General features: G+C 41.1%; 1 long non-coding RNA gene across 2 annotated transcripts; it reads right to left on the reverse strand.

Moving 5' to 3' along the window:
- Positions 1–6,678: 6,678 nt before the first annotated feature.
- Positions 6,679–15,791, reverse strand: LOC113901629. 2 transcript variants are annotated; one of them, XR_003513493.1, is made up of 3 exons: positions 15,693–15,791; positions 9,406–9,441; positions 6,679–9,066 (listed from the first exon to the last, which is right to left on the reverse strand). It is a non-coding gene; the product is annotated as an uncharacterized LOC113901629 (long non-coding RNA). The 2 variants fall into 2 exon arrangements; XR_003513492.1 differs by lacking the exon at positions 15,693–15,791 and having other exon boundaries at positions 9,406–12,330.
- Positions 15,792–16,623: the final 832 nt, after the last annotated feature.

The following is a 16,623-nucleotide window of genomic DNA, read 5'->3' on the forward strand; positions in this document are numbered from 1 at the left end:
TTACTGTAATGTATATCTTATAGATGAAAAATTTAAACCAGAGAAGTTAAGTAATTTACTCAAGATAAACAGCCCATGTAATTAACTGCCACACTACATGACTGTCTTACTGTGTGATATTGATAAACTTAACTAATCAAATTTTGTCTGCTCCCCATAAGCTAGAAAAACAAAACCTTGTTAAAAGCTTTAGAGTAGCAATCAAATCATAATTCTCTACTGAGCATAAAACTGTAACCAAGTAGGACCCTATGGAGCCTTCCAGGGACAGACTTCTACTCCATATCCTCTGCTCTAGCTTCTCTCTGCAGTATCTATATAAGAGCATCTGATACCCATCCCCTGAGTTGTTTTACAGATGCTGAAACCCTCACCATGTAGCCCCCACCTCCCCAGCCTACTGAAGACTAGGGATTGATAATATTAACCCCTGTGACACACTGCCCTGTTACCTCACTGCCAACATATCAGAGAATTGCCCATGAGCTGATCACATACCCTGGGATGCCCCTCCCTCACCTTGCCTTTAAAAATGTTTTGCTGGGACTTTCCTGGCGGTGCAGTGGTTAAGAATCCACCTTCCAATGCAGGGGACATGAGTTTGATCTTTGGTCTAGGAAGATCCCACATGTTGTAGGGCAACTAGGCCCATGTGCCACAACTGCTAAAGCCCACGTGCCCCAGAGCCAGTACTCCGCAACGGGAAGCCACTGCAATGAGTAGCCTCCACTCACCGCAACTAGAGAAAGCCTGCGTGCAGCAACAAAGACCCAGCACGGCCAAAAATAAATGTTGTAAGTAAGTGAATAAATGCTTTGCTGCAACCTTTTGGGGACTTCAGTGTTTCTGAGCACTAGCTGTCCTGGACTCCTTGCTTGGAGCCCTGCAGTAAATGCTGTAACTCCCTTCACCACAAACCGATGTCAGTAGATTGGTTTACTGCACACAGGCAAGTTGACCAAAGTTTGGTTCTGTCACAAAACTAAAGATTTAATTAACCCAGATTAAAAGATGATACTGTAAAAAAATATACCATAAAGACAGAGGAAAGAAAGGTACTATCTTGATGAAAATTGGGGTGGGAAGAAGCCAAGCATGCTCTTAAGGTCTAAAAGAAAGTTTTCCTATTAAAGACAGAAAGAAATGGAAATGGTACAGACAGCCCAAGGATTTTTATTTCAAGTTCTTAAAACTCATGAAAAAATTTATATCTGCAACCCCCTCCCTCAAATAGCAATAAGATTAAACGTAGAAACAAATTTGACGCAAAATATTTCCTTCACATTGCATTTTAAGGAATGCACATTTCTCAAGTCAAAAAGCCGCTTACCCTCTCTCACAGGAAATTATGCCCAGAAGTGGGAGACATGTGGCTGGCCAGGCGACATAGCTAGGACACAGCCTAGCTGATGAGCACACACCTCCCTGCAAGAGCTAGGACAGAACGCTCAGGCTGGCTTGCGTTGAGAATGCTAAGAGATAACTCATAGTTTCAGAAGCCTGGCTAGCAAGCTCCTTTGATGATGGGCTTCAGCAGAGGGGTGGGGAGGAGGTTCAACTTTACCAGGAGGAGCAAAATGGAAGCTTCAAGTCCCTAGGATGGAAGAAAAATAACCTCAAATATGCTTTGTTCAGAAGATTTACTAAGGGCACAAAAATGTGTCCATCATTGTTAGACTGGGATTACGGAAGAATGACTGTGTTTCCAAGGAGCCTACTCATAGTCTAGGATGAGACAAACAAGATTTCCAGTAGTCTTTGGCTACAGAGAGCTGCCAAGCTCACCAGCAGTGGAAGCAGAAAAGTATGGTTGCGTGATATGGAGATGTTGCTTCTCAAGACTTAATAGCTTCCATCATGGAAGATGCAGGCTTTGTGTGAAGTGATGGCTCCAAGCACAGGGGGTTGGGGGCTGCGGGGCAGAGGCAGCAGCAGCCACAGCCCATAGGTTGCCAGGCTTATTGTAGGAATTCAGAGAGAAAAAATCAAAGCCACCATATTTTAACAGAAGGAAGACAGCAGCTAGAAGACTTCCAAGCAATCACCTCTCCTTTACTTGCACTAGAGAGACATTCGGGGGACCAAAGTACAAAATTAACCATTAACACACATTCTGAATGGTCCCTGAGACTGATGACCTAGAGAAATAGTATCTGTTACCTGTGAGTTTAGAAAACGCTTTCATAGTAAATTACAACTAATAAAAGGGAGTTCTTGAGCTGCGAGTAAGGCATGCTCCTTGTGCACATGTGCTCAGAAGCACACGTGACAATGTATAGTCAAACAGACACACAAATAAGAAAATACCTTAATTACGGACTATAATGATTTCTGCTAATAAAAAAGCCTGCTTAAGGACAGCATATAACAAAGGAAATTGGCCTGTGTTGTTGGGTAAAGTTACCCCATTTGAAAGTCTTATAGTGAAAGAACAGTAGGTAACGTAATTGAATTATTAAAACTGAACAGTACCTAAGAAATCCATCCACTACAGTAAATGTCCTAGAGGTTTCTATAAATATGGAAGGAAAAGAAATGTGCTCTCAATAGATTTATTGAGATTAGCAGTGCTAAGCAGACCAGACTCTTAACAAGCAACATTTGACACATCTTATTACTGTCATTTCATATAATACATGTTGTTATGTAACTAAAGTTTCTTAGCTATTTCCAATTGTAATACTCAGCTGTGGCACAGGGTACTTTATTATTTATCAGTTCTCACAAATCTCCAATGAGCTAATAAGCTAATGCTCTTAAATGCATGCCCGCTGAGAAAAACTTTACAAGTCACAGCACACGATGGCTCAAAGAGAATAGCTACATATTAATAAAACTGATTTAAAGGTGAAAAAACCTCTATATTCAACATGCTTTAAAAATATTTTTAATAGTTAATTTTTGAGACAAATTTTGATAATCCTTAAATTGAAGTAATGATTATTAAATACTGCTATATGAAGATTGAGGAACTGTAACCATATTTTCTCATAAGGATAACAACACAAAGATACTGGAGAAAAAAGAACTGATGAAAATGGAAAGGGAGCTGCTGGCTGCAAACAATAATCTAAGTTTTGTATTTTAAGCTGTTTCAATAATAAAGACTGAAATCTCTTTCAAGTTAAAATATTTTATGCATGTTGTTGTTTAGTCACATCTGACTCTTTTGTGAACCCACGGACTGTAGCCCACCAGGCTCCTCTGTCCATGGGATTCTTGAGGCAAGAATACCAGAGTGGGTTGCCATTTCCTTCTCCAGGAGATCTTCCCGATTCAGGGATTGAACCTGCATCTCTTGGTTGGCAGGCAGAGTCTTTACCACTGAACCACCTGGGAAGCCATTTTATAATTAGCCTCATCTTTATCCTTTACCTTAGCCATAATATAATAAGCATTGTTCTAAGGAGACAAGAAATTTAAGTTTTTTCCAGTAGTCTATGAATGCTTTTTCAATGTACTTTCAGTGTTTAATTCTTAAATTCCAGAAACAAAAAACAAACCAAAAAAACTAAGAATTTCCAAGTTCTTAAAATATCTCTATCAAAGTTCTTAAGAGATTTTGCCAAGAAAAGCCTGCTACATTTAAAACAGTATCATTCCTAACTCCTGCTGAGCATCTGTCAGTAGGTTGTGGATTTCAACCAATTCAACCCACCATGGCCAGGAAACTGACAAAAATGATTTTGAGGTTCTATGCCTACTGAATTTCTGTTCTTTATCCTCCTGATACCTTGGCACACAAGCCATCAATAAAAAATCTTGATTTTCCTGTGTGACTAAGCTTAAAAAGACAAGAAGGACACCACCACGAGAGACTGAACAGCAGATACTCCTAGATGATACATTTTGGAAACCAGAGTTTGCTGGGCTCATCTTTGCAGCATGTCAGAAAACGCCCACATCTTAGAACTTCAGCTTATGCTGGGACATCATATTGGCTGCTTTGCCAGGGTTGCAGACGCTGCCTGGAGATATGTTGTCTAAAGCTCACCACTCAAAGTCAGTGCCAGGCAGCCAGCAGTTGGAAAAGCAAATTCATGGCCTTCCACCAATCAGAATCTCTGACGTAGGGCCCAGGAATTGGCTTCAAGGAGCTCTCCAGGTGATTCCCATACTCGCTGAAGCAACAACAACTTTTGGACCCCTGTGTGCTGGATGTGGAACTTTAGCTAGAGACCAACAGGAGAAATGAAGTCCCTCCACACCAGCAGCAAGGACCTCACCTGGGGAGTCTGCAATGAAGACGGTCCTGCTCAGCCCTCCAATGACTCAGCATGTTAGTTAATAGATCTCCTCTGTTCTCTGAAGGGTACTGCCTTGGGCAATCAGCCCCCACCCCCTCCTCCCTGCCCAGCCTCTCAAATAGTAGCTAGAATGTTCTGGGCTTCTTTTTGATCTTTCTCTTCTCAAAATCCTCATTTACCCAACAACTTGCTTCAGCCAGGTGTCAGGGGTGAGCAGTGGTTTTCCTGAGCTAAGAAGCTATAGAGTTCCTGATAAAAATTCAAAACAGAATGAAACAAAACTGATAAAACTACGTTATTAATTTCTGTACTATCAGTAACGAAAAGGAAAGATTTCTGGAAATGCCTGTATTTTAAGCCCAAGAACGAATCATATAGGCACAGGGGGAAACTGGTAGAGAGGATACAGGTTTTGTTGTCCACTCCTGAGAAATCTGTATGCAGGTCAAGAAGCAACAGTTAGAACCGGACACAGAACAATGGACTGGTTTCAAATTGGGAAAGGAGAACGTCAAGACTGTATATGGTCACCCTGCTTATTTAACTCATATACAGAGTATGTCATGAGAAATGTTGGGCTGGATGAAGCACAAGCTAGAATCAAGATTGCTGGGAGAAATATCAATAATCTCAGGTACGGAGATGACGCCACTCTTATGGTAGAAAGCGAAGAACTAAAGAGCCTCTTGATGAAAGTGAAAGATAGTTAAAAAGTTAAAACTCAACATTTAGAAAATGAAGATCATGGCATCCAGTCCCATCACTTCATGGCAAATAGATGGGGAAACAATGGAAACAGTGGCAGACTTTATTTTGGGGGGCTACAAAATCACTGCAGATGGTGACTGCAGCCATGAAGTTAAGAGATGCTTACTCCTTGGCAGGAAAGTTATGATCAGCCTAGACAGCATATTCTGAGAAGACAATGGCACCCCACTCCAGCACTCTTGCCTGGAAAATCCCAAGGATGGAGGAGCCTCGTGGGCCGCAGTCCATGGGGTCGCGAAGAGTCAGACAAGACTCAGCGACTTCACTTTCACTTTCATGCATTGGAGAAGGAAATGGCAACCCACTCCAGTGTTCTTGCCTGGAGAATCCCAGGGATCGGGGAGCCTCATGGGCTGCCATCCATGGGGTTGTACAGAGTCAGACACGACTGCAGCGACTTAGCAGCAGACAGCATATTAAAAAGCAGAGACATTACTTTGCCAACAAAGGTCCATCTAGTCAAGGCTATGGTTTTTCCAGTAGTCATGTATGGATGTGAGAGTTGGACCATGAAGAAAGCTGAGCACCGAAGAATTGATGCTTTTGAACTGTGGTGTTGGAGAACTCTTGAGAGTCCCTTGGACTGCAAGGAGATCCAACCAGTCCATCCTAAAGGAAATCAGTCCTAAATATTCACTGGAAGGACTGATGCTGAAGCTGAAACTCCAATACTCTGGCCACCTGATTAGAAGAACTGACTCATTTGAAAAGACACTGATGCTGGGAAAGATTGAAGGTGAGAGAAGAAGGGGACGACAAAGGATGAGATGGTTGGATGGCCTCACCGACTTGATGGACATGAGTTTGAGCAAGCTTTGGGAGTTGGTGTTGGACAGGGAAGCCTGGCGTGCTACAGTCCATGGGGTCACAAAGAAGTGGACACGACTGAGCAACTGAACTGAACTGAACAGATCAGGTATGAGGGAGGCTGAGCTGGTCAGGTCTCCCTCCTGGATTCCTTACCTTTCTATTTAACAAGAACTGATTGAACAAAGAGTTCACCTCCAAATGGCAATCTAATCATCTCCATTCACCTAGGTTTGTTACAACCATTTAATAACTCTGGCCAACCATGAGTAAAGTATTCAAGGTGTTTTAGGCTACATTTTGGTGGCTCCAGGAACCCAAACAATGAACTCAGAGGGCATTCCTGGGTTGGGAGTGACTTTGAAGGCCCTGCAGGCACTAGTACTTTGCAGCACCCTGAAAAGTCCTGGTATTGTACACGCTTGCCTCCACCTACCCATTCCACCACCAAATCTGGAAATCTGTGACTACAGGATGGGGGTGGTAGCTGGGAAATGAAGTTTTTACAAAGTTTTCTAGGCAATTCTGATACACATGCCTGACTTTGCCAATGGATAATCAGAGATGAGTTGTCTAAGTTTTACTATTGCACGTTAAGTTTTTATACATAATTCAATGGTGGCTATGCTGTGATTACTGAGACATGTGATAAACGTGATAAAATCACGTTTTCTTTCACATATGTGAAATATTATTTAATGCCTCAGTTTGATCTATGCATGGTTTGATACAGGTTCTCAACCAAAACATAGGTCTAAGCATGCAAAATCAATAGCTACTGTAATTTTTAATTTTGAAAATCTCAAACTTTACTGGCAACTCTTTTAACCTTGCACCATTAAAATGAAAACACAAATTGAAAACAGCTACATTTATTAAACACTTTTTCATCAGTATGAATACTGGCAATGCACTGAACACTGCAGCAAACAGCCTGCTGGAATGGGCAATCATTTATTTCACCTAAAATACACAGTAAAGTTCGAAAATATGTACTTCTGCCGGTTTAACCCTGGTTTCTATGATTAAAACATTTGAAGGAAATAAACTCAACTATACCTTTTGAATTTCAGCTGTATACAATGCACCTCTACTGATAGGAAATAAGCCTATCTAAAGTGGGGACTGTGGTGAATTTTTACAATAAAAACCGTTTTCTCTTTTTATTTATTGTAGAAACAATATTACCACATAAAGAGAAAATTGAATTTACCCATAGTCACATCACCCTAACTTGCCATTTATGTATTTTTAATCTTTATCCACAAACATAACTTTTACAGTTGTAACTTATGTATTTATACAATTTTGAGAAAATCACTTAAGTCTTAATATACAGGATTTTATGTATATTCCTCTTAAAGAAAATTATACAGTGAAAAACCTACAATATGCAGTTATGTCCATTAATCCCATCATACCCAAGAGCTTCAACCTTCCAGACCCAATTATAATTGCTTTTCCTCCTGCACTTGAGCACATGAGCTAAGACAAGGCTCACACTGGTCTGAGTTCACCATCTGTAAAACAGCACAGGTAAAATATTGCTATGATTTTCTAAAGTTTTCATCTAGGTTGTTCAGCATATTTTCTTTGTGCAGTCTTTATAAAAACTTAAAATTACATCTGAAACACCCCCATACTAATCGTATCAATAATCTTCGATAATTGTTAACTATTACTCCATTTTTCTTGAGCTTGTTTTTAAGGCAAAGCAGTTAATATAAATGATAAATAAAGGGCATCTGTATCTAAGTACACAGGTAGAGTAGATTCTGTGATGGCAGAAATACCAGCCTGCATTTATTTAGACATCGTCTATGTGATCTTGAGCCAATCATTTTGTCCCCTTGCTTTACTTTACTGTAAAATGAAAAATGAATATTTGCACTCTATCTCTTTGGGGCTCTTACGGCAAAAACCAAAATATAAGTAAAACATTTTGAAATCCTCAGATGAAAGGTACTAAATTTTTTAAAGATTTTATTTTTATTACTATTCATTGACAAATATAATTTATTAACCTGTATACTAAAACTTGTCTGTAGCATTCTGATTAAAAAGCTGTTTCAGTAACAGGTCAGGAGAGAGTGCTGGTTTCATTTGGTGACACGCTGACATCTAGTGGAGATTTATGGTGTGCTACGGAGTACCACACACCCCACAGTAACCACAGTTCCAGTGAGGACAGACAGAAGCCAAAGCACCTTTGGGTCTTTATGCAACGCATCAAGAAAATATACAAACAAATTAAAAAACAGGCATACTTCCTGTGTATTTTTCACTTGATCAATTAAAAATATTGGCAGATTCTCAAGACATCTAGTCAAAAGTAGTAGGAGCATGCAGATGGGGGTGGAAAAAGTCGTTTGTTCAGCACTGCAGTTGAGGGAGGTCTTCCAGGATGTCCCACTAATCCAGAGTTTAAAAGTGACAACCTAATTATGTGCTCACCTGCTCTTTTTTTTTTTCCCCCAGCAATGAAGGCAAGCAAGACTGGAGAGTGGGCTGGAGAAGAGGAGGAAAGGGACAGGAGGGGAGGGGAGGGAAGGAAAGCATGCGGGAAGCGTTTTCTAGGGTTTTCATTACATTTATGAATTACATTTTGTACCTCTGTGTACCAGAATTTTATTAAATCCAGAGGGAAAATGTCTTCAGCAATGTATGTGTAAGATTTCTGGCTTATCACTGAACATTTATCTAAATATAATAACACTGCACTTACTTTGGAATAAAAATATACAATAAAATGTTTCTACTATTACACCTAGCTTTCATCAACATCTAATCCCATCATTAAAGCATGGCTGTTTCCTTGCCATCCCTTCCAAAGACTACAAGACGTGTACGCCAAGTGGCCTTGAAAGGAAGTAAATTTGACCCTCACATTTTTAACACGCGACTAAATTAAGATAAACAAATACTGACTGGAAAACTGTCACAATCACATCAGATCAGCTTCAGTACAAATGTAAATGTTGTCTCCTCACCCCCGACCCTCCTTAGTGAAAGTGCGAAGATCTGAGTCAAGTTGTTCCTACTGGATCTAAACCCGCCTGCTTCCTGGTTTTCTACTGAGCTTCAACCAGTGGATGACGGTTCTTGACACCATTGCTTAACAGCTTTAGTCCAATGAACAGGAAAGGCTGAAGAGGATGCATTCTGGAAGCTGGAATAAAGAATTTGTTTTACACTGCTGTGTGCTTAGCCTCTGGTTCTGGCAGACCCTTCCACCACACCTCTTCTGGAAAAAAAAAAAAAAGTAAAAACATCTTACTGTTGGCCTGGAGGAAAAATGGAATTAAAAGAAACCTCAAGGATTAGGACATGTGTGATTTTTCTCTAGAGAAGAATGTGCATGAGTTTGTTCCCACCACACCCAAAATGATTCTAAATTCTTTTAACTCCTCTCTTTGTGTCTGAGAATCAGAAGAGTCATCTAGAAATGATTAGACCAGACCACCTCTCAAGTGTAAAATCTAGAAGAATATTATGGCAGCTACATTACTTAAATTATAATTGAACACTCATATAAATATGTATCATCAGTCTGTTAAATTAATAAAAAAAGAAATATACTCACTTATGTCCTTCTTGGCAATTAATAGTAAACTTCAATCTTCAGAGCCCAGAGACAAAAACAAACAAAAAACAACAAAAAAAGATGCGACACAACCTATTAGCACAAGCAAAAACAATGTTCTAATAGTGAAGCTTCATGCTGTATTCAAACATGTAATTATCCATACAATTTGCAACTGTATTGTTTTACTGCTTAAAGTCTTTCCAGATACTTTACACTGCCCAGTGTTTTGCTACTAAACACATTTTCCTCATCACTACATTTCTGCAGTGTTGTTCACTGTTTTTTGTTCTTTTAGATAATTGAGAAAATTCAGGCCCAGCGAAGTAAAAAAAAAAAAAAGTTCTACTTATAGAATAAAACAGTACACAGAAAATGTGAGTTTAGTTACTCCATCACAGGCTGATAGGCTGGTAGTTATTTTGGCTCGAGTTCAGAAACTGAAGATCCAGGAGAACTGAAGTAATTACTATTGGAATGTTTTACTCACAAAGAAACTATCGTAATATATCAATGACCTTTAATTACTCTAAATGATAATACACTGAAAATTTAGAAGTTGTGATCTTTCTATTCTTTCAAAAGTGTCGAAATGTGTCAAGGTGGCAACTCTTGGTAATTAGTTTATATTTTATTCAATGATAAAATGTTATTTGATGACAACATTTTATTAGAAATGATGATTTTAAAGATTCCTAGTCTAGAGGGGACCTGACCTCAGAGCTCAGGTTACTGTCCCTGTGTTAAATAAGCAGATGGCAGTGATTTTTAGGCATGCAACGAGTCACTTGGGTGTGTACATGTCCTCCTAAGGCACTCTTCTAGTTCCACTGTCCCATGTACGCCACTACGCAATAGACAGGAACTAAGCTCCCAGGTGTGTTCAAAGTTCAGACGGTAAAGAAGTGACTCCTAGAGATCAGTCCATGGATGTGTTATATGAAATGAATCTAGAAAAGTGGTCAGAGTACCCTTCACGATACATTTATTGTCAGAAAAGAATTTACATTAGAGAATCAATAAAAATACAGAATGCCCCTTTATTTGTGATCTTGGTTTCCCTGGAAATGTAGAAAAAAGAGAGACAAGTTTGACTTACAGAATCTGAGGAAACTTTTTATTGATCTCTTTATCCTTTCAGCATTGAGAGAGCAGGCAAAACACTACTTTTAACTCCGGCTCAAACGGGTAAACCTTTTCCCAAAGCTTAAATGAGGTGGGTATTTTCTCCACATCATAGCACCCTCTGCTAAATTAACCATCAACATCCTCCATCCATCAAAACCCCAAACCCAAAGCTGACTGCGGAACGACGGTGCCACTGCTGTCGGCCTGTAGACGGCCCCGCGGGGCGTTCCCGTGTTGCGGGCGACTGGGGCTGCTGGCTCCCCAACACCCAGTCGTCCCCTAATGACCACAGAATTATGTAAGTCCTCCTTTGAAAATACATGGAGAAAAGACATTTCCAGCTAATTACTGAGAAAGCTCTAACAAGCTGCAAATCAAAAAGAATACAAAATGATTTCTAATTTAAGTAACAAAACACAGGGCTCTAAAGATGCTGTTCTTTGCAATCCTCTAGCCAGGCCTTAAATAAGGAAACGCTGTCTTAGCAAGGTACCTGAGGAGAGGTGTTACCTGGGGCAATCACGTGAAACTGGGGAGAGATGACCCACACAAGACCTAAAAGCCTCTTTCTTCAGACTCACTTCAGTCACATTCAAAAATCCTCCCCTTGGATGTTAACTAACATGAGCCTAACTAACAGTTAACTTTAAACCCGGAAAGTTTTGTGCCCATGTTTAAACGTGGCCGAATACTTGTTAATCTTCCTAGGAACATCCCTATAATGAAAATAAAAACAAGTGTTGCCATATGCCAAACTGATATAGTGCTTATCCACTGATAATGTACTTGCCTATGCTTAGAATGTCACTTTATGAAGGCGCTCACATATAGTTAATATGTAAGCTAAAACACTTCCAACTATTCAAATCCAGCAAAAAAAAAAAAAAGTACAAAGTTGCCCACTCATCACTGAATTATTCTGGATTGAACAGAAGGCTCAATTTCAGTACTGCCAAATGCTCTTAGCCTCACAAGCAATGAACCATCTGTCTTGAAGCACCAAGTATATCAATTCGGATTTAAAATACTGGTGTGCCTAGCAAAGTATCTTAAGCTATCCATCCATTTTCTGATGCTTAAGACTTACCACACAGCCAGCAACAAGGTTATATGCATCAATACTTTGAACTGCTTGTAGTGAAAGAAATTATAAAAATGTCAGACCATCAGAGTTATAGCCCCATAAGCAGAAAGTCTTGAAGAAGAGTCAGAAGATTAAGGAAGTTTTCTCAATGAGTCACTATTGCTATTTCTCTGACAAAATATTTTTAAGTTATAGAACGGCTGCCATTGGCAAGAATGATTCTGGTATTTCACTAAAAACAAGTGTATCTGAACCTACTACTGAAATAAATACTGCTTCATCATGGGAGCATACTGATGTCATGACAGAAAGCTAGGCTTCAAAGGAGTCTGGACTTGATTCTGAAAACAGTGGGCAACCATTCAAGTCTAAGAGCAAGGGATGTGCTTACTCTTAAGAAGATTAATGCCAACAGCAGCATGAAGAATGAGTAGGAGTCCTTCGGATGGATGAGAGGATAACTTAAAAGGCTCCTGAAGATAATGGGCCCGAATTAGACCTAGGACTGGAAAGGAGAAAATAGAACCCAAACATGACATCTGTCAGAAACAAGGAAAAAAGACAGCAAAGATCAGCTTGTAAAAGTGTAAGATAGTCTAAAGAATATTATATGATTAATTTAGGTTAAAAAGTCACACCCTACTTCAGTTCAGTTCAGTCGCTCAGTCGTGTCCGACTCTTTGCGATCCCATGAATCGCAGCACGCCAGGCCTCCCTGTCCATCACCAACTCCCGGAGTTCACTCAGACTCACGTCCATTGAGTCAGCGATGCCATCCAGCCATCTCATCTTCTGTCATCCCCTTCTCCTCCTGCCCCCAATCCTTCCCAGCATCAGAGTCTTTTCCAATGAGTCAACTCTTTGCATGAGGTTAGGTTCAGGTAATTAGTAGAGTTGGATTTAAATGTGCAATAATCACACAGCAAAAGCACTGTTCAGCAAGACTCAATAAAGAGAAAAGTTGACAAAGTATCTCTTACTTCCTGACTCTTTAGGCAAAATTGAGTGGTGAGCCAACTGGGTCTGTCACTGACTAGGTTTTCAGAAAAAATAAGCTAAATATGCTCCATTTCTTCTGTATGAATCTTGGGAAGCAGGAAGTCAGGACAGGAGCAGCGCAAGGCAAACAGGGCATGAGACCCGGTCCTTAGCTCATTGCCCCATGGGTTCTCTGGAAATGAAATTTGCCTTTCAAATTCCCTACTACCAAGAGTAAGGTAAAAACAGAAGGCCTGGAACCGGGAGTGTCCTTCCATGGAACCAGGGCGAGAAGTGAGTAACAGGAGTTGGCATCTCTATGTCCTTCTCTCACCACTATGTCTACAAAGTAGACTTGCTCTATTTCCTAGAATCACCTGAATGGGCAAGAAAGGATTTTTGACAAGCCATCTTCCTGAAAGCTCTCTGTGCTTACCTAGGACATCTCTTTTCCTGACTAGGCTTTGATGAGCTCTTTAGGAAATTTATTTTCCTCTACTTCCAGCATTTAAGCAGCACTAGTTATAAATACTTCGGAGAAGGCAATGGCACCCCACTCCAGTACTCTTGCCTGGAAAATCCCATGGATGGAGGAGCCTGGTGGGCTGCAGTCCATGGGGTCGCTAAGAGTCAGACACAACTGAGCGACTTCACTTTCACTTTTCTTTCATGAATTGGAGAAGGAAATGGTAACCCACTCCAGTATTCTTGCCTGGAGAATCCCAGGGACGGCAGAGCCTGGTGGGCTGCCGTCTATGGAGTCGCACAGAGTCGGACACGACTGAAGCAACTTAGCAGCAGCAGCAGCAGTTATAAATACTTAAATCTGTTGATCTGAATTTTTAAATGTAGTTAAATTTGGTGTCAAGGTAAGATTCTTCAATGACAAGGAAAATCACCTGAAGGGAAGAAAATACCAAGGTGCTTAAGATTCAACTCAGCTAACAGTTGCTAGCCATACTTGAGGAAAAAGAAGAGTCATTCCAGACACTAAGGAAATTTTGATTACTTGTTCACTATATTACTTATTCACAATTAACATGTAACTATAAAATCACAGGCTCATCTAGACAGACAACTCAGTTAACCATTCGTTTATTCTCTCAAAAATAAATGACCCCTCTCCTGGGCATGGAGGACTCACACAGACACATGCGCTTTGGTCACCCCATCCTCCCTTTCGGCCAACAGCCACTTCCTAATTAATAGAGGTGTGGAAGTCACAGGGAACTTCCCACTATCACATCTACCTCCAGCCTGGACCTATCCCCTTGCCTTCTGCTTGTTCTACTACTATGGGTGGTATGAGATGTCACGTTCCCAGCAAAGAACAGCCACTTCACGTCTATGCTAGATCCCATCTCCTTCTGCCTAAGTAGGACAGCTCGAGTTCAGTGAAGGCCAATACTGCTTTAAGTGGGGATACGCCCCTCAAGAGCTCCTAGTGTTGTCAGGAAGAGAGAGAGATCCAAGGGGAGTGCAGAGAGCTTTGGAAACACCCCGAAAACAGTGCAGACAATCTTCTCTAGGACACTGCTTCTCTGCCCTGCTCACCCATTTCTCCCTGTTCATCTTCCTCATCAACATACAGTATAATTCCCCCCATCTTAAATAAAGGAAACTACCCTCCATTTCTCTATTGCAAAACTGTCAGAAGTCTACAGTTTGTTACCTTCGGCACCTACTCCAACAGAGCTTTTGATCTTGCCACTTTTATTAGTCACTGATGACCACTGCTCATCAGGTGGGAAATAAAATAGCCACATCTGCATCTTAGTTCGGAGAAGGCAATGGCACCCCACTCCAGTACTCTTGCCTGGAAAATCCCATGGATGGAGGAGCCTGGTGGGCTGCAGTCCATGGGGTCGCTAAGAGTCGGACAGGACTGGGCAACTTCACTTTCACTTTTCTCTTTCATGCATTGGAGAAGGAAATGGCAACCTACTCCAGTGTTCTTGCCTGGAGAATCCCAGGGACAGGGGAGCCTGGTGGGCTGCCGTCTATGGGGTCACACAGAATTGGACACGGCTGAAGTGACTTAGCAGCAGCAGCAGCATCTTAGCTGGATCCTCAGTCCCATCTGAAGCTACAGATCATTCCCATCTCCAGGAAACTCTTCACTTTCTTTTTGGGTCCCCATGCTCCCCTGGGGATGTCCTTCTACTTCCTGGGTTCTTCTGCTGATTCCATGTGTCCTTGGCTTCTGAAACTGGAGTGCCCAGACTTCTTTCTTCTCTAGCAGCACTCATTTCCTTGATGATCTCATCCAATCCCATAACTGTAAACATCAACTATCCACTCATGAATCCCAAATGTATGTGAATGACCCAGAACTAACTCCCAAATCTCAGATCTGGATATCCGCTACTCTGACGTCTCTCTATGGACATTTCATAGGCACTTTGAATTTAACCTGTTAACATGAAGCTCTTCATCTTTCTACACTCCTGCTCCACCTCATCTTAATTAACTACAATTCCAGCCTTCTGGTTTTCTCAGGTGCTAAACTTTGACTTTTCACACCACAGTTAAGTCTATCAGCAAAACTTATTAGCTACCTTCAACCAGAATCTGATGATTTCCTACTACCTACACTAATGCTACCCAGGTTAGCATTATCTCTAAGCCAGCTCTAACCCACCAAGTCTTTTCCCTAACAGTAATCAGAAATTCTAAAACATGTCGTAATCTCATCACTGTTTGACTACAACACTCCAGTGGCTTTCATCTCATCTGGAATACCCAGACTCCTTCCAAGGCACTATTAACACACTAAATGGCCCTATGTGACTTGTCAGCAGTCAGTCTTGACTTTGCCTCTTACTCTTCTAGTTGCTCACTCTACCCCAGCTTCTCCGGGGTCTTGCCGTTTTCTGCAAGCATTGAGCATGCTCCTGGCTCCTGGGTCTTTTCATCTGCTATTTCCTTTGCCTGGAATTTCCACACTCCTCCTCCCCCTTATCCTTTACCATCTTCAGCTCTTGGCTGACATTTTTGGCTAAGCCTTCTCTGATAACCCTTTTACAACTGGCCTACACCCTCCCCTTTCTCCCTCATGGCACACATTGCCTGCTTTACTTTTTGACATAGCACTTACCATCATAAATATATTATGTAATACAAGGGCTTCGCAGGTGGCACTAGTGGTAAAGAACCTGCTTGTTAATGCAGGAGACATGAGATGTGGATTCCATCCCTGGGTTGGGAAGATCCCCTGAAGAAGGAAATAGCAACTCACTACAGTATTCTTGCTTAGAGAATCCCATGGACAGAGGAGCCTGTCAGCCCACAGGGTCCCTAAGAGTTGAACACGACTTAATTGACTTAGCACATATTATATACATACAACACTCCCACGCAAAAAAACCTGTTTGTCACCTTGAACTGGAAAGTAAACAACCTACAATAGGGATTTTCATGTGCTTTGTTCAATGCTAATCCTAAGCACTGAAACCAATGTTGGCCAGAATACACGACCACTAACTTACTGAGTGAAATGAACCTGATCCCTGATTTGTAGGGGCTCATGATCAAGTAAAAGGTAACTAACAAACAAATAAAATGTGTGTCATTAAAAAAAATTACAGAAGAAAAAAAGCTGTCCCACATGACTCAAAATGACCTTTACCATTTGGGGGTTGTGTAGCCAGGGAAAAGAGTTTAGCAGTGGGCTAACACGCTCCTAAAAAATAATGTAAGAATCAAGCAAGGGGTGCCACTAATACCCCTGCAACTCCCCGTATCCCTCATAATTACTCTTCTTCATCACTACATAGCGTGAAATGCTCGTACACTGACTTGCTATAAGCATGCCTGTCTCAGTCTTAGAGAATCTCTAACATTCCTCACACACTTGCCCCTTCAGTATCAGGACTTCCCTCGGTGATCAACAGTGCTCAGTAACCTGTTTCTCCCTGGGTTCATTCTCCACTCTGGGTGTGAGATGGGCCTGGAGTGGTAAGCAGACAACATACCTGAATTTGCTCAGCCGACTTACGAAATACTCACGTTGTAAGAAACTGGAATTA

This window comes from Bos indicus x Bos taurus, chromosome 2 (genome assembly GCF_003369695.1).
Source record: "Bos indicus x Bos taurus breed Angus x Brahman F1 hybrid chromosome 2, Bos_hybrid_MaternalHap_v2.0, whole genome shotgun sequence".
In the NCBI taxonomy this organism is placed as follows: domain Eukaryota; kingdom Metazoa; phylum Chordata; class Mammalia; order Artiodactyla; family Bovidae; genus Bos; species Bos indicus x Bos taurus.